The 15,345-nt window shown below is 45.4% G+C and overlaps 1 protein-coding gene and 1 pseudogene across 2 annotated transcripts in view; one reads left to right on the forward strand and one right to left on the reverse strand.

Annotated features, from left to right (window-relative positions):
• The window catches only part of TIAM1 (TIAM Rac1 associated GEF 1), a 449,425-nt gene that overhangs the window by 335,199 nt on the left and 98,881 nt on the right, over positions 1 to 15,345 (reverse strand). The gene's annotated exons all lie outside the window — the stretch shown is intronic.
• LOC108536838 (uncharacterized protein C6orf203 pseudogene) lies at positions 8,428 to 9,137 on the forward strand (annotated as a pseudogene).

Below are 15,345 nucleotides of genomic sequence, written 5' to 3' on the forward strand. Positions count from 1 at the left end.
TGGACTAATTATCAAGACCTCAGCAAATAATGATCCAATATCCAAAGAACTACAGTCTGCCATTAAATTTGTGACAATTTTTTTTAAAAGTCAACAAACTTTTCTAAGAAATAAGAGAGACCGGGCACGGTGGCTCACGCTTGTAATCCCCAGCACTTTGGGAGGTCGAGGCGGGCAGATCACCTGAGGTCAGGAGTCCAAAACCAGCCTGACCAACATGGAGAAACCCTGTTTCTACTAAAAATACAAAATTAGCCGGGCATAGTGGTGCATGCCTGTAATCCCACCTACTCGGGAGGCTGAGACAGAAGAATTGCTTGAACCCAGGAGGCAGAGGTTGCGGTGAGCGGAGGTCGCACCCCATTGCACTCCAGCCTGGGCAACAAGAGCGAAATTCCATCTCAAAAAAAAAAGAAAAGAAGTAAGAGAATGCAGGCCAGACACGGTAGCTCACGCCTGTAATCCCAGCACTTTGGGAGGCCGAGGTGGGCGGAACACCTGAGGTCAGGAGTTTGAGACGAGCCTGACCAACATGGTGAAACTCCATCTATACTAAAAATACAAAATTAGCCGTGAGTGGTCACACGTGCCTGTAATCCCAACTACTTGGGAGGCTGAGGCAGGAGAACTGCTTGAACCTGGGAGGCGGAGGTTGCAGTGAGCTGAGATCGCGCCATTGCACTCCAGCCTGGGCAACAAGAGCGAAATTACATCTCAAAAAAAAAAGAAAGGAAGGAAGAACAGAATGCAAAGACAAGTACTGCTTTAGATGTAGGCAATTTTATGACCAGTAACAAGTAGATAATGTTTCTGTGGGAATGTCTCCTAGCATATGAGATACAACATCAAATGTTGCAGGCTAATGTGAGAAACAGGCTATAGTGATGAGTGAATCGTGACTTTGAGCAAGACATGGAAACTCCAAAGCCTCAGGTTTTGTTTTTAAATCTATGAAATAAAGAATCTAGGCCCATTGTATTACTGTGCCCCTACTGGCTTCAACCTTCTGTAATGCTAAGACCAGCCTTACTCTGTTTAATATGGGTGTCTTCCAGAATGTTCTTTAACCACAGTTCTTCTGTATGACATTTCCTCTGGTTTTGCTGAAAGAGGGGCAATGGCCACTCCAAAAGATTCCTTTATGTAAGTTCCAAACTTTGTGGAAAATAATCTGGTAAATCCAGGAGATGTTATATTCCCACTTGCCATTCTTGATGTCTATAATTCCAATTAATAGAGACACAGTCCATTGGTGACTGCATAGAATTCTATCATGCCAAATGCTCACCTCTCACTGCACTGCCCAAATGCTCACCTCTCACTGCCTACCCTTGCAGAAATCTCAGGCACTCAAACTGCAGGCAGTATCCAAAGACCTGTTCTCTTCATCAGGAGACCCAGAAGATCCCCAATCCTTGTAAAATTCTAGAGTTTATTCAAGACTATCATCCATTGTTTCCTGGGTCAGACTATACCCATTAAATTTTAACAGCCCTCTCTGACTCAGGGACATGAGTACAGCCAGGGGGAGGAGGGGAGGAGAGACGAGAAAGGAGAGATTGGGGTTTGTTGGTTGTATTTTAACGTTTGGGTTTTGGAAAGGTTGCTTTCATGGTTTTGCTTTTGGTTTTTTGAGGACTTTGTTTGTTTTTACTTGTATTTATTTTTTTATTTTTGAGATGGAGTTTTGCTATTGTTGCCCAGGCTGGAGTGCAGTGGCATGATCTTGGCTCACTGCAATCTCTACCTCCCAGGTTCAAGCTATTCTCCTGCCTCAGCCTCCCAAGTAGCTGGGATTACAGGCACCCGCCACCACGCCTGGCTAATTTTTGTATTTTGGGTAGAGACAGGGTTTCACCATGTTGGCCAGGCTGGTCTTGAACTCCTGACCTCAGGTGATCCACCTGCCTCAGCCTCCCAAAGTTCTGGGATGACAGGCGTGAGCCACCTAGCCCCGCCACTGTGTTCATTTTTTAACTAACACTACCATTGGCTGGAATTTCTGCAGCTGAAAAATAGAAGCGAGCTCCAGTTGCTTTCTACTTAAGATAGGTATGTAAGTCCTGGCTACATCATGCCTCATGACCCAAACAGCCATTCTAGGGGCATAGGCAGCAGGCAGCATGCGTAATTCCATCTGTCTCACGCTAAGATTCACGGGTGATCACTTTCAGAGAGCACACTGAGCTTCCAGTGAAACCTTACACACTCGTTTTCATGGTGGACTGCAAGGTCAACGTTTATGGGCACTACTGAGGGAAGGCCAGGGAGAGTGATGAAGTATGAATACAAAAGATGTAGAGAAGGCAAAGAAAACAGAAAAGAAACACAAAGCATACATCCCTGACATAACGATGAGAGATATTCACTCACCACAAACAGGAAATAGAACAAGGAAGACCTCTAGCCACAGTGGCAGGCACCATAGCAGCCGCCAGGCCACTCTCAGCCAACCCACCACAGCCTTTTCGTGCAAAATGTTATTGATGTGCTGCACATCTTCGGTGAAAACAAATGCTAAGCACAGAAAAGTTGCAAATCTTGCGGTAAATGCAAAACAGTAAAGCTCAAATAGGAATACTTTATTCATCTTCAAGAAAAGAAGATTTACTTTGAAGAAAGTAGGGTGACTGGAGACATTCTTGGAAATTCGGGTTTGCAAAACCATTGGTTTTGTTTAGTGTGAGGGATTTTGTGTTAAGACAAATGGTATCAGTATTATTCTTACCACTATGAACCACAATTATTATGGCCATTGTGGGCCTTAAGGTAGGACAGGGTAGGGTAGGATAATAAGAAACACAGAAAAGTAGGCCAGGCACAGTGGCTTACACCTGTAATCCGAGCACTTTGGGAGGCTGAGGAAGGAGATCACTTGAATCCAGGAGTGCGAGACCAGCCTGACCAACGAAGGGAAACCCCAACTCTACCCAATTTTTCTTTCTTCATTTTACTATAGCTGCTAGCAACTGGGAAAAAAAATTTTTTTAATTAGCAGGGTGTAGTGGTGTACACCTGTAGTCCCAGCTCTCAGGAGGCTGAGGTGGGAGGACTGCTTGAGCACAGGAGGTCAAGCCTGCAGTGAGCTGTGTTCATGCCACTGCACTCCAGCCTGGGCAACAGAGTGAGACTCTATCTTGAGAAGATTAAAAAGGGGGGGGCGGGGGGGAGAAAAGCAAGGGGAAGGAAAAAAGGAAAGAAAAATGGAGAAAGCACAGAAAGAGGAAAAAAACTCTCTTAAGATCAATAAATTAGAATAAAGGAGGAAGAATATGAGAATGATATGAATGTGTTAAAAACTGCCAGCCTGAGAAATGAGGAGGCGGACAGTGACTAGGGATGAGTGTTTGTACTAGTCAGGGTTCTCATGAGAAACAGAATCCATACATATGTACATACATGCACAACACACATGTATATATCTGCATAAAGATATTTATTATAAGGAATTGGCTCGTGTGATTATGGAGGTTAACACATCTGAAGATCTGCAGTTGGCACACTGGAGAACTAGGAGAGCAATGGTGGAGAGTTCCAGTCCAAGACCAAAAAAGCAGGAGGGAAAAACTGATGTCCCAGCTCCAAAGACCGTCAGGCAGGACAAATTCCCCCTCACTCAGGGGTAGGGCCAGAGTGTTGTTCTATTCAGGCCTTCAGCTGAAAGGAGAGGAGGAGAGACGAGGCCAATCTCTTTCACTCAGTCTACTGATTTCAAGGTTCACCTCATCCAAAAACACCCTCATAGAAACAACCAGAATACCTGACCAGATATCTGGGCACCTTGTGGCCCAGTCAAGTTGACACACAAAATTAACCACCACAGCACTCACTGTGTAATAGGCCCCAACAAAAACACATAAGGAACACTGGTCACTCCTAAAACATCTACACTGACCAAGATTAGACGACAAAATCTAAATCAGAAGTGCAACTCGGAGGCCAGGTGTGGTGGCTCATGCCTGTAATTGCAGCACTTTGAGAGTTGTAGGTGGGCCGATTACCTGAGGTCAGGAGTTTGAGACCAGCCTGGCCAACATGGCAAAACCCCATCTCTATTAAAATACAAAAGAATCAGCCAGGCATGGTATTGCATGCCTGTAGTCCCAGCTACTCGGGAGGCTGAGGCACGAGAATTGCTCAAGCCTAGGCAGCAGAGACTGCAGTGAGCCAAGATTGTGCCATTGCACTCCAGCCTGGGTGACAGAGTGACACTCCATCTCAATTTAAGAAAAAAAAAGGGGCCGGGCGCGGTGGCTCAAGAAGCCTTAATCCCAGCACTTTGGGAGGCTGAGACGGGGCGATCACGAAGGTCAGGAATCGAGACCATCCTGGCTAAACACGGTGAACCCGTCTCTACTAAAATACAAAAACTAGCCGGGCGAGGTGGCGGGCGCTGTAGTCCCAGCTACTCGGAGGCTGAGGCAGGAGAAATGGCGGGAACCCGGGAGGCGGAGCTTGCAGTGAGCTGAGATCTGGCCACTGCAACTCCAGTCCGGGCGACAGAGCGAGGACTACTGGCCTCAAAAAAAAAAAAAAAAAAAAAAAAGAGTGCCAAACTTGGAAAGAAGGTGCTGAGCATGGCGGTGTCTTGCAAATATTCCTTCCCAGCTCCACCACAGACCTCAGGCTGCAACTTCCCTGTCACTCAAGACTCCACAATCAGAACTGGGGCAGCTCTCAGAACCTCTACAAGACAGGATGGCAAATCCCAATTATAGGCATGGGTTTTGGGTCAGAAAGTCCAGCTCTACCAAGTGGAGTCCCCTGGCATTCACTTCTGCAAGTCCCTGTGGCTTAGGTACTTGACTCTCCCAACGTCAGTTTCCCCATTTGCAACAGCAAATATAACAGTGCCTACCTGCTAGGATTGGCTTGTTTTGGTTTTTTTTTCTGAGACAGGGTCATTCTGTCACCCAGGCTGGAGTGTCATGGTGCCATCATGGCTCACTGCAGCCTCAACTTCCCAGGCTCAAGTGATCCTCCCACCTCAGCCTCCCGAGTAGCCGGGACTACAGGCAGGAGTCACTACATCCAGCTAATTTTTGTATTTTTTGTAAAGATGGGGTTTCAGCATGTTGCCCAGGCTGGTCTTGAACTCCTGGGCTCAAGCGATCCTCACACTGCTGTTTCCCAAAGTGCTGGGATCACAGGCATGAGGGACCATGGCCAGCCAGGATCGTTATGAGAAAAGAAGCAACGGATACTAAGGAATTAGCTCAATACCAGACACATACAAGGTGCTCAAAAAAAAAAGTCATAGTTCTTTTTGTTTTGTTTTGTTATTTATTTATTTATTTATTTATTTGAGACAGAGTCTTGCTCTGTCTCCCATGCTGGAATACAGTGGCACAATCTCAGCCCACTGCAACCTCCAATTTCCAGGTTCAAGCGATTCTCCTGCCTCAGCCTCCCGAATAGCTGGGATTACAGGCAGGCACCACCACGCCCAGCTAATTTTTTATTTTTAGTAAAGATAAGGTTTCACCATGTTGATCAGGCTGGTCTCGAACTCGTGACCTCAGATGATCCACCCGCCCGGCCTCCCAAAGGGCTGGGATTATAGGCGGGAGCCACTGCACCCAGTCTGTTTTTTAATTAAATGCCTTTTTCCTCCACAAAGTTTCTGCCCAGAAAAACACCAGCCACTTCCACAGAGAAATCTTCCTGGCAACTGTCACAACTGCCTTTTCTTTCTATCCAGGGTAGACATGGATTTGCAGTCAGACAACTGACTACGTCAAGTACCAAGAGAGGTCCCTGCAGATTGACCAAGCTTAGGCAGAAAATGTTCACACTGAAGCATAATTGAATTAGGCAGAAAAGCAAAAGCCTGGCAGGTTGGTGGAGAGGGAGGCCAGAGAGGTCTGGGGCACTTCTTTGAGCAGCCACGCCAATAATCAGGCAGCAACCACATAACTGGCCTTGCCTCTTCCCTCCCCGCAGAATATAAGGGATAATGGAAGGAGGTGCTCATGAACGGTGCAGCTGCAGCAACCAGGCCTCCTGGGCCCCGAAAGCATTGCTACCCTTTTCCCAACTGCCTGTTATTGGACAAAGGCAAGATGCAATTTCCCTTCTTCCCAGAATATACAAGACAATTCTGTATCCTATCATAACTGGAATCCTCCAAATTACCTCTTTTCAGAGAGGCCCCATCCAACTTCCCTGCAGAAACAACAGTGCTTCTCTCATATTCCAAAGAGAAGCACGTCCAAGATGTTTCTTGGAATGTTTCCTTGACTTTCTGCAAGAAGCAGGTCGTGTTTAACGGTGCCAGCTCCTCCTGTAGCTCTATTGTTAGAAGTGTCATTCCTGCCCCTGGGCACCCTGCCTCCCACCCAGATCTCAGATTCTTCAAGGCAGAACAGGTGCTTTCTCCCTGCATACTGCTTTCCTGGGCCTGGGAAAATGCAGAGCACATACTCAAAGGACCTCAGTGAAGGACAGCACTGACCCACAGAGGCACCAGGGGGACAGGGGGACTCTCTTCCCTCCTTGATAGTTGTATTAGTCTGTTTTCATGCTGCTGATAAAGACATACCTGCGACTGAGTAATTTATAAGAACAAAGTGCAATGGACTCACAGTTCCACATCGCTGGGGAGGCCTCACAATCATGGCAGAAGGTGAAATGCACGTCTTACATTGGTGTCAGGCCAGAGAGAATGAGAGCCGAGCGAAAAGGGTTTCCCCTTTTAAAACCATCAGATCTCGCGAGACTTATTCACTGCCACGAGAACAGTACAGAGGAATCCACCCCCATGACTCAATTACCTCCCACCGGGTCCCTCCCACAGCATGTGGGAATTATGGGAGCTACAATTCAAGATGAGATTTGGGTGGGGACACAGTCAAACCATATCAAGAGTCCATCAAAACAGTCCTTGTGGGCTTCAGAATTCATTAAGCAGCTCTAATCCACCTAGTAGTCAATTAAGCTAAGAAGCTAAACTGAGATTCTCAGAGGAAAAACAAAGGTTCGTTCTGGATGGATATGGCTGAGGTCCCACATGCTACGACAGGCCCGAGCATCTTCGTCATCCCGTGGAGTGATATGCAGCTCCGAGGCCAGCATAAATCAGGCCCAGAGCCACAGGCACTGCCAGCCCACCGAGCCACAGGCTTGCCACAGCGCCATCCATCACACTGGCTAATACCAAGCTGCCCAGCCACCGGCAGAGTTGGCCACGGGGACAGGAGGGCTTGGTGACTCCGGCTGCCAAACAGCAGCATGTTTGATTTAATATTATCATATTTTTCTCATGAATTTTTAAATTCAGATAATTCACCCCACATTCCTTTTATAGATGTATATATACACACTGCATAGAGGGAAGTTAGCCAAGTCTACACATGGCTGAGTAATCTAATTTCAATGACCTTGATGATCCTAACGTAAAGAAAGGCACTGGGCCTAAGTGGACCAGAGTCTGCAGTTCAGAAAAGAGCAAACGCAGAGGCTTGGGAAGGGTAATGGGAAATGTGGCCAAGGACATCCCAGGAAGGACGGACGAGCTCCGAACCAACACAGCAGAAATGTGGAAGTGAAGCAGTTTGTTCACAGAGAAAAGGGTGGACAATTAAGCCAACACTAGGCAACAGGCTCTGGGAGAAACTCAGTACCAGACAGAGTGAAAGTGTGTGTGTGTGTGTGTGTGTTTGTATGTGTGTTTGTGTGTGTGTGTGTGTGTGTGTCAAAGACACAAAGAAAGAGAAAGAGAGATAAAGAGAGAGTGAGAGATACAAAAACTAGTGTTTAGAAAGATGGTTTACAAAGGACATGCCCAGGAAAATTTGAGAGTACTTCGTAAGTGCAAGGATACTGAAAATGACAAAGAAAAAGAAGGGTCAGTGCTAATACCCAGACTAAAAATCCGGTGGCTGGAAGACTGGAGGTGATGCTAACAGAGATGAAGAAGTTGGAAGAGTAAAAACAGTGAGTTTGGGTTTCAGGTTGAACTTCCGAGATTGGCAGACCACCTTACAGAGGGCACATCCTAAGGTGATCGATCCCAAATGATCCATGTTTCTTATATAACCCCTCCCCTTGAAAGTAGGCAGGACATGATAAAATGATGGGATGTCACTCCACATAATGATATTTCATTATGTAAGACTTCATCTAAGTAGGCTGGGCCTTGAAACAGCAAACTGCCAAGCTCAGGAGTTCAAGACCAGCTGGGCCAACATGATGAAATCCTGTCTCTACTAAAAATACAAAAAGTTGGCCAGGCATGGTGGCACACACCTGTAGTCCCAGCTACTGGGGAGGCTAAGGCATGAGAATTGCTTGAGCCCAGGAGGCGGAGATTGCAGCGAGCCAAATCGCACCACTGCACTCCGTCCTGGGCCACGGAGCAAGACCCTATTTCAAAACAACAACAACAACAACAACAACAACAACAACAACAACAACAAAAAGGTTATAAGCGCCATGGCTATGACTAGCATCGAATTGCTTGCCGGTGTTTTAAGAAAGCCAGATACCTGGATTGGACTCTGGGGTGTTCTCCAAGGGACACCTTCATCACACAAACTCTGTACTTCCTGGAATCAATACAGCACTAAGTTACATGCACCAAATTATAAAAGACTTATCTATAATATTTTCTCACTGAAATTCTCAAGGCTTTTAATATCTCCAGAATATATTTTTCCCTTTCCCATAAGACTCAAAAGTAATAAAAGCTCTAATAAATCTATACAAAGTCACCACAAAAAGTAGAAGATGAAGAGGACTCTGATGAAGAAAGCGATCATGAGGAGATGAGTGAGCAGGAAGAGGAGCTTGAGGATGACCCTAATATAGTCAAAGGCTATCAAGACCTGGAAAAAGCAGTGCAGTCTTTTCAGTACGATCATGTCCTGAAGACAGGCCTAGATATTGGGAGAAACCAAGCGGAAGATGCATTCTACAAAGGTGAACTCAGGCTGAATGGGGAAAAGTTATGAAAGAAAAATAGCATGGTCAAAGTGGGAGATACATTGATCTTCTCATTGAGAGGATCAAGAAGCAGGAACAGAGACAGTGATGAGCATTCTCCTGAAAAAAGTGTTTGAAGACTGAAAGTGAAAAATAGAGTGGTGTTATGGCAGTGGAAAAACTTAAAGTTGCCTAGGAAGAGAATCTCTAAATAAACGGATTGCTTTTAGCAATAAAGCTGCTTTTAGTGGTAGAGGAAAGGGTCAACTGAAAAGAAAATAGAAAATTGCCATGTTGGAACTGCCTGTGGAGGGGCTGTGTGGCAGGAACTGCGGGTGTCTATAGGTAGTGAGAATGGCCTCTAAGCGCTGAGGTGACCTCCAGCTGACAGCCATTAAAAAGCCAGGGGGCAGGGCACGGTGGCTCACACCTGTAATCCCAGCAGGGAGGCCAAGATGTGCAGGTAATGAGGTCAGGAGTTCACAACCAGCCTGACCAACATGGTGAGACTCTATGTCTACAAAAATACAAAAATCAGCCAGGCGTGGTGGCACACACCTCTAGTCCCAGCTACTCGGGAGGCTGAGGCAGGAGAATCACTTAAACCTGGGAGGCAGAGGTTGCAGTGAGATTGCGCCACTGCACTCCAGCCTGGGCAATAGAGCAAGATTCCATCTCCAAATAAATAAATAAATAAATAAAATTTTAAAAATAATAAAAAAAAGGAAGTGCAGTAAAATGAATACATTTCCATGGGTTAAAAAGGAAATGGACAAAAAAGGGGGAAAAATAAATGTGCTACAAAGACTGACATGACCTGGCATGCTTGACCTCACTGAACCTTCTATACGCTCCTTCTTGCTCAGCCTGGTCCAGGCACACTGGCCACATTTCTGTAGCTCCCACTCCAGCACGAGCTGTTATTACCTCTTCCCAGAATGCTCTTCCTCCATAGCCACATTTTCTTCCATTGTTTGCCCAAAGCCTTTCCCATAAATGCCTACCCTAACCAATGTATTTTATAACTGCACTTCAGTTAACTCACGAGCTGCTGTACTTTTATCCAGACCATTTATCAGCTTCTGCCATGCTATAAGATTGACTATTTGTTATGTTGTTTTCTGTCTCCCCCTGCTAGAATGTAAGCTCCACAAAGACCGATTTTTATCTGTATTTTTTGCTGATAAATTCCAACAGTTCAGAACAATACATAGCACAAAACACATGCTCAGGAAAATATTTACTGAATGGTTCAAGGCAGTCATTAAGCAATGAGATGGGTCTACATGTATTACTATAGTAAGATGCCCATGAGATTTCATAAGGTTAAAAATTTTAAGAGCATGTCAGAAAACAATATGTGTACTATGATCTTTTTTATATATGTACAAAACAAAAACTCTCCTTTCCTAGCAATCCATTCCTGAAGTCTTAACATGGGCCAGAGCAAGGTAGGCGTTCACACAGGAAGGGGAGGCCATGGTGTCACTGAGTAGGGTGTCCAACCCGACCCAGCAAGGTGAAGAAGGGGCCATGTGGAACAGCAGCCCAGTACACGTGTCCAAGCCAAGCATGACAAGGAGGGCATGCACATGGGAGGAGGTAGAGCCAGGAAAGAGAGATTGGTTACATACATGCCAATTGACCAAATAAGTAAAGATATGAAGGATAATGGGCACCAGAGTTTTGCTTGCTGGAGAAACCATTTAAATGTGGAAAAGGAGAAAACTAGAATGAACCTTGTGGAGCTGAATCAGAATTGAAGGCATCAGTGTGAACTCATGTGTGTGAAGATGTAATTCCCTAGTGAGCGTCTCAGGACAGTGACTCCTCAATAAGCAATGAGCACACCTTAAGGCCAGATTTTGGTTTCTATGTCCCAGTGTCAACTAAAAGAAACCACGACTCCTTAGAGAAATGGCTGGTTCCCCTGCTGGGGCAAGCAAAGAATAAGATGAGCCTAGAGTCCAGGTGTGGTGGCTCATGCCTGTAATCCCAGCACTTTGAGAGGCTGAGTGGGGGGTAGATCACCTAGGTCAGGAGTTCGAGACCAGCCTGACCAACGTGGAGAAACCCCACCTCTACTAAAAATACAGAATCAGCCAGGCATGGTGGCACATGCCTGTAATCCCAGATACTTGGGTGGCTGAGACAGGAGAATTGCTTGAATCCAAGAGGCAGAGGTTGCAGTGAGTCGAGATCGCACCATTGCACTCCAGCCTGGGCAACAAGAGTGAAAATCCAGGTTAAAAAAAAAAAAAAAAAGAACCTAGAACATAGGCTAGAAAGTAAGGAAGTACTCAAAGAATGATAGCACAGAGAAACAAGCTGCTCTCAGCCAGATGAGTGGCAATATGAGCATCAAAATAATTTTATTTTTTATTTTTTAATTTTTTTTTATTTTGGAGACAGAGTCTCGCTCTTGTCACCCAGGCTGGAGTTCAGTGGCACGATCTCAGCTCACTGAAACCTCCACCTCCCAGGTTCAAGCTATTTTCCTGCCTCAGCCTCCTGAGGAGCTGGGACTACAGGCACCCACCACCACGCCCGGCTAATTTTTGTACTTTTAGTAGAGTGAGAGTAATGGAATACAGGCCACTGAACAAGACACAGTAAACTACGAGTTAATAGTAGAACAGCTCAAAATCTGGACCACCAGATGGGAAGCGCTAGAACACAGCAATTCTGTGACACTGCTGCCAAAAATGCAGAACCATATTCTAATCGTGAGAAAATTAACAGGCAAACCAAAATTGAGGAATCTTCTAGAACACAACAATAGCCTGCCATCCTCAAAAGTGTTAAGGAAAATCATGGCTGTCAAGGAAAAACTGAGGAACTGATCTCAATTGAAGGAAACCACTACATGTGATGCATGATTCTGAACTAGATCCTTTTGCTTATAAAGGACATTCCAAAACAACAGGAGAAATCTGATTGGGGTCTGAGGACTAGAGGGTGGTAATGTGTCCGTGTTAATTTCCGGATATCAGTGGCTATCTTGTGATTACGTAGGAGAACGTTCCTGGTTGTGGGAAGCACATGCCGAGAATTCCAGAGTAGCAGAGTGTCAATATGTCACCACACTCAAGTGGTTCCAGAAGGAGGTTGTTGGAAGAGAAATCTCTTTTGCATTATATTCTCATCTTTCTGTGACTGTTTAAAATTTGTATATTATCTAAAGAACAAAACATTTGCAAAAAAAGATAGGTTGGTCCACAGATCATTTCTGGAAGGGTGCAGGAGAGACGGAGGAGGCTCAGGAAGGAAGACGCTCCTATCAGCTCTGCAGGGACACTGTGCGTTCTCTGCTGGCACAGAGAGGGTCATACCTGGCGGAACCTGGGACCAGGCGGAACCTGGGAGCAGGTGCATGAGGATCAGCAGCCTCCCTGCCGCCCTGGCAAGGGTGAGCTTCCTCGAGCTCCTGTTCCCATATCCGCTTGTCACTCAGGGCAAAGGGCCTTTGCCAGGGAAAACTGGGAAACGTCTGCTGCATTTGGAAGATTCTTTAAGATAAGATGAAAAAGTTGGCAATTTTCTCACACTGTTTCTTTCTTTATTGTTTTAGGTTGCAAAGAGGTTTGTGATGTACTACAGTTGATCAACGTTCATGTTTTTAAAAGTTTTTACTTGGAAATGTTTTATGATAGGTACGTAATCCCCCCATGGACTCACAATATGGCTTCAACTATTCAATCCTAGTTCGCTATACTCTCCCAACACTGGCTTATTTATTTTGAAGAAAATAAGCATCCTATTCCATCATCCATTAATACCTCAACACTTATTTCTAAAAGAGAAGGACCTTTTACTAAACATTATTGTACCCACCCAGCCCCCAAAAATCCTTAACACCACCAATTAACCATTCCCTGGTTAAATGTCCCTGATTTTGTCTCCCTCACTCTCCTTCTCTCACAGTTGTCGTGTTCAAATCAGGATCCATACAAGATCCAACATTGCACTTGGTTGATTTGATTCTTCAGTTCCTTCCACAGATTCCTTCTATTTCTTTTCTTTTTGCAATGTTTTTCATAGTTTTCCTTTTCCAGTCCAACATCTTTGCAGTTTAGGATGCTCTTCTCTCCCTCCTTTTCACTGACTCCCCATGTCTCCTCCCTGATCATTTTTTTTGAAGAAAGTTTCTTATTAACAAATCTTCCATGGGCCCAGAATATGGCACTTTATATTCAGGCTCCGGCAGGGAGCTCAGTGGAGGAGGTAGAGAGCTCTGCTAATTCCAGCACCAACTTCACAGAAAACAAAAGTGCAAGTAAATTCCACAGAAACACCCAGACAGTCATTGCTCTACCATTAACCAAGATTTGGGTGCACCACTGTCCCTCTTAGCTTCCTCATCTTTAAATTAAAGGGATTCAGAAAGATCACGATAATGACAGCAATGACAAGGACATTAACAGGATATTTACTGTTTGCCCAAAGGTCCCTCGAGATTCCTTCCAGTCAAGACTTTCTCTGTGATTTTAAGTATCAAACACACTTAAATATATAAGTGAAGAACAGTATTCTGGTTAGGGGGCAAATATTTCATAAATGACAAATGAAAATAAGACAACGATAACAAGGGAATGGAGACCACAAATGTAGATGACAAAAGAAAACTTCAGTCATCAACATATCTAAATTTGAATAACACGCTGTGTTTCAAAGCACTTTCTTATACATTAGCAAACCTCAGCCACACTAATAGGTAAATGATAAAGAATGGTGTAAAAGGTTAATGGCGGAACCTTGTGTATGCAGGTGTTTCACTAAACCAGTGGATCTCAACCAGGGTGATCTTATGTCCCCCAACCTGCTGCCTCCAGGGGTCATTTAGCAATGTCTGGGGACATTTTGGTTGTCCCAACTAGGAGGGTGTCCTGACCTCTACAGGAAAGAGGCCAAGGCTAAAAAAGAAAAAAGAAAACTGTCCTGGTTTGGTTTTGTTACCAAGATAGACCACGATATATATTTCTGAATCTGAACTATTCCCTCAATGTGTTCATCTTGGGAAACTGTACTTACCAGACACTGTCCAGCTGAAGAATTTACCCGCTTAGCAGGCCTGTCTCTGAATGACAGCACCTGCACTGATTTAGACAATAGGCACCTACATCCTTGGGAACGCTTTACTCTAATGGGAGCAACCAACAATGACTACATCCATGAGAAAAAGTCAGATGGCCGTTGAGTGCCATGATGAGAACACAGCGGGAACAGGAAGGGGAGGGGAGGGAGGGGGCTGGGGAGAGGGCTGCTACTTAAACTTAGGCTCTCAGGGAAGCCTGCCAGGGGAAGCGATATTTGAGCAAGACCTGAAGGAAGTGAATGGCTGGCCAGGCAGAGCTTGGAGGGAGAGTACTGGGGGCATGCAGTGGGAAGGCCTGCAGCAGAGGCACGCTGCTTGTATTCTAGTCCCAGAAGGAAGGCATCTGAAGTGCCCTAAATGAGGAGGACAGGAGGTGAGAGGGAGGCAGGACCAAATCACTTCAGGCCTCCTAGTCCCAGCAGAAAGTCTGGCTTTCAAACAAATTATAATGGGAAGTCATTGGAAGTTCAACCAGAAGAGTAAGGGGACTTGATTGCTATTGATTGATTGAACGATTGATTGATTGAGACAGGGTATTGTTCTGCCGCCCAGGCTGACTGCAGATCAAAGATCACTGTGGCCTCAACCTCCCAGGCTCACACGATCCTCCCACCTCAGCCTCCTGAGTAATTAGGACTACACGCATGTGCCACCACGCCCGGCTAATTTTTTTTATTGTTTTGTGGAGATTGTCTGGCTATGTTGCCCAGGCTGGTCTTGAACTTCTGGATGCAAACTATTTAGATCCCTCTAGCTACTGTGTGGAGAATGGACATTATGCAGACAAGAACGAAGAAGAAAACCAACTGACAGGCAATTGAATTAAGAATTTTACTGAAATTTGGCCGGGCACAGTGGCTCACGCCTGTAATCCCAGCCCTTTGGGAGGCCAAGGCGGGTGGATCACAAGGTCAGGAGATGGAGACCATCCTGGCTAATACAGTGAAACTCCGTCTCTACTAAAAATACAAAAAATAAGCCAAGCGTGGTGGCGGGTGCCTGTAATCCCAGCTACCCGGGAGGCTGAGGCAGGAGAATGGCGTAAACCCAGGAGGCGGAGCTTGCAGTGAGCCGAGATCATGCCACTGCACTCCAGCCTGGGCGACAGAGCGAGACTCTGTCTCAAAAAAATAAAAAAGAATTTTACTGAAATTTACTGAAATTTTACACCCAAAAAGAGAAATATCTGCAATTGATGAAGATATTCCAAAGAAGAATTCACACTCTAGAAACTACTTCAAAAGAAGAGAAAAGGCCCCAGATGTTTATTAGTGGTCTCTTTCCAGTAAGGGTGCTGGGCAGTGTTGCCTCCCCACCCCACCCCACCC

Source organism: Rhinopithecus bieti, unplaced genomic scaffold (genome assembly GCF_001698545.2).
Source record: "Rhinopithecus bieti isolate Rb0 unplaced genomic scaffold, ASM169854v2 scaffold_13207, whole genome shotgun sequence".
NCBI classification, from domain to species: Eukaryota; Metazoa; Chordata; class Mammalia; order Primates; family Cercopithecidae; genus Rhinopithecus; species Rhinopithecus bieti.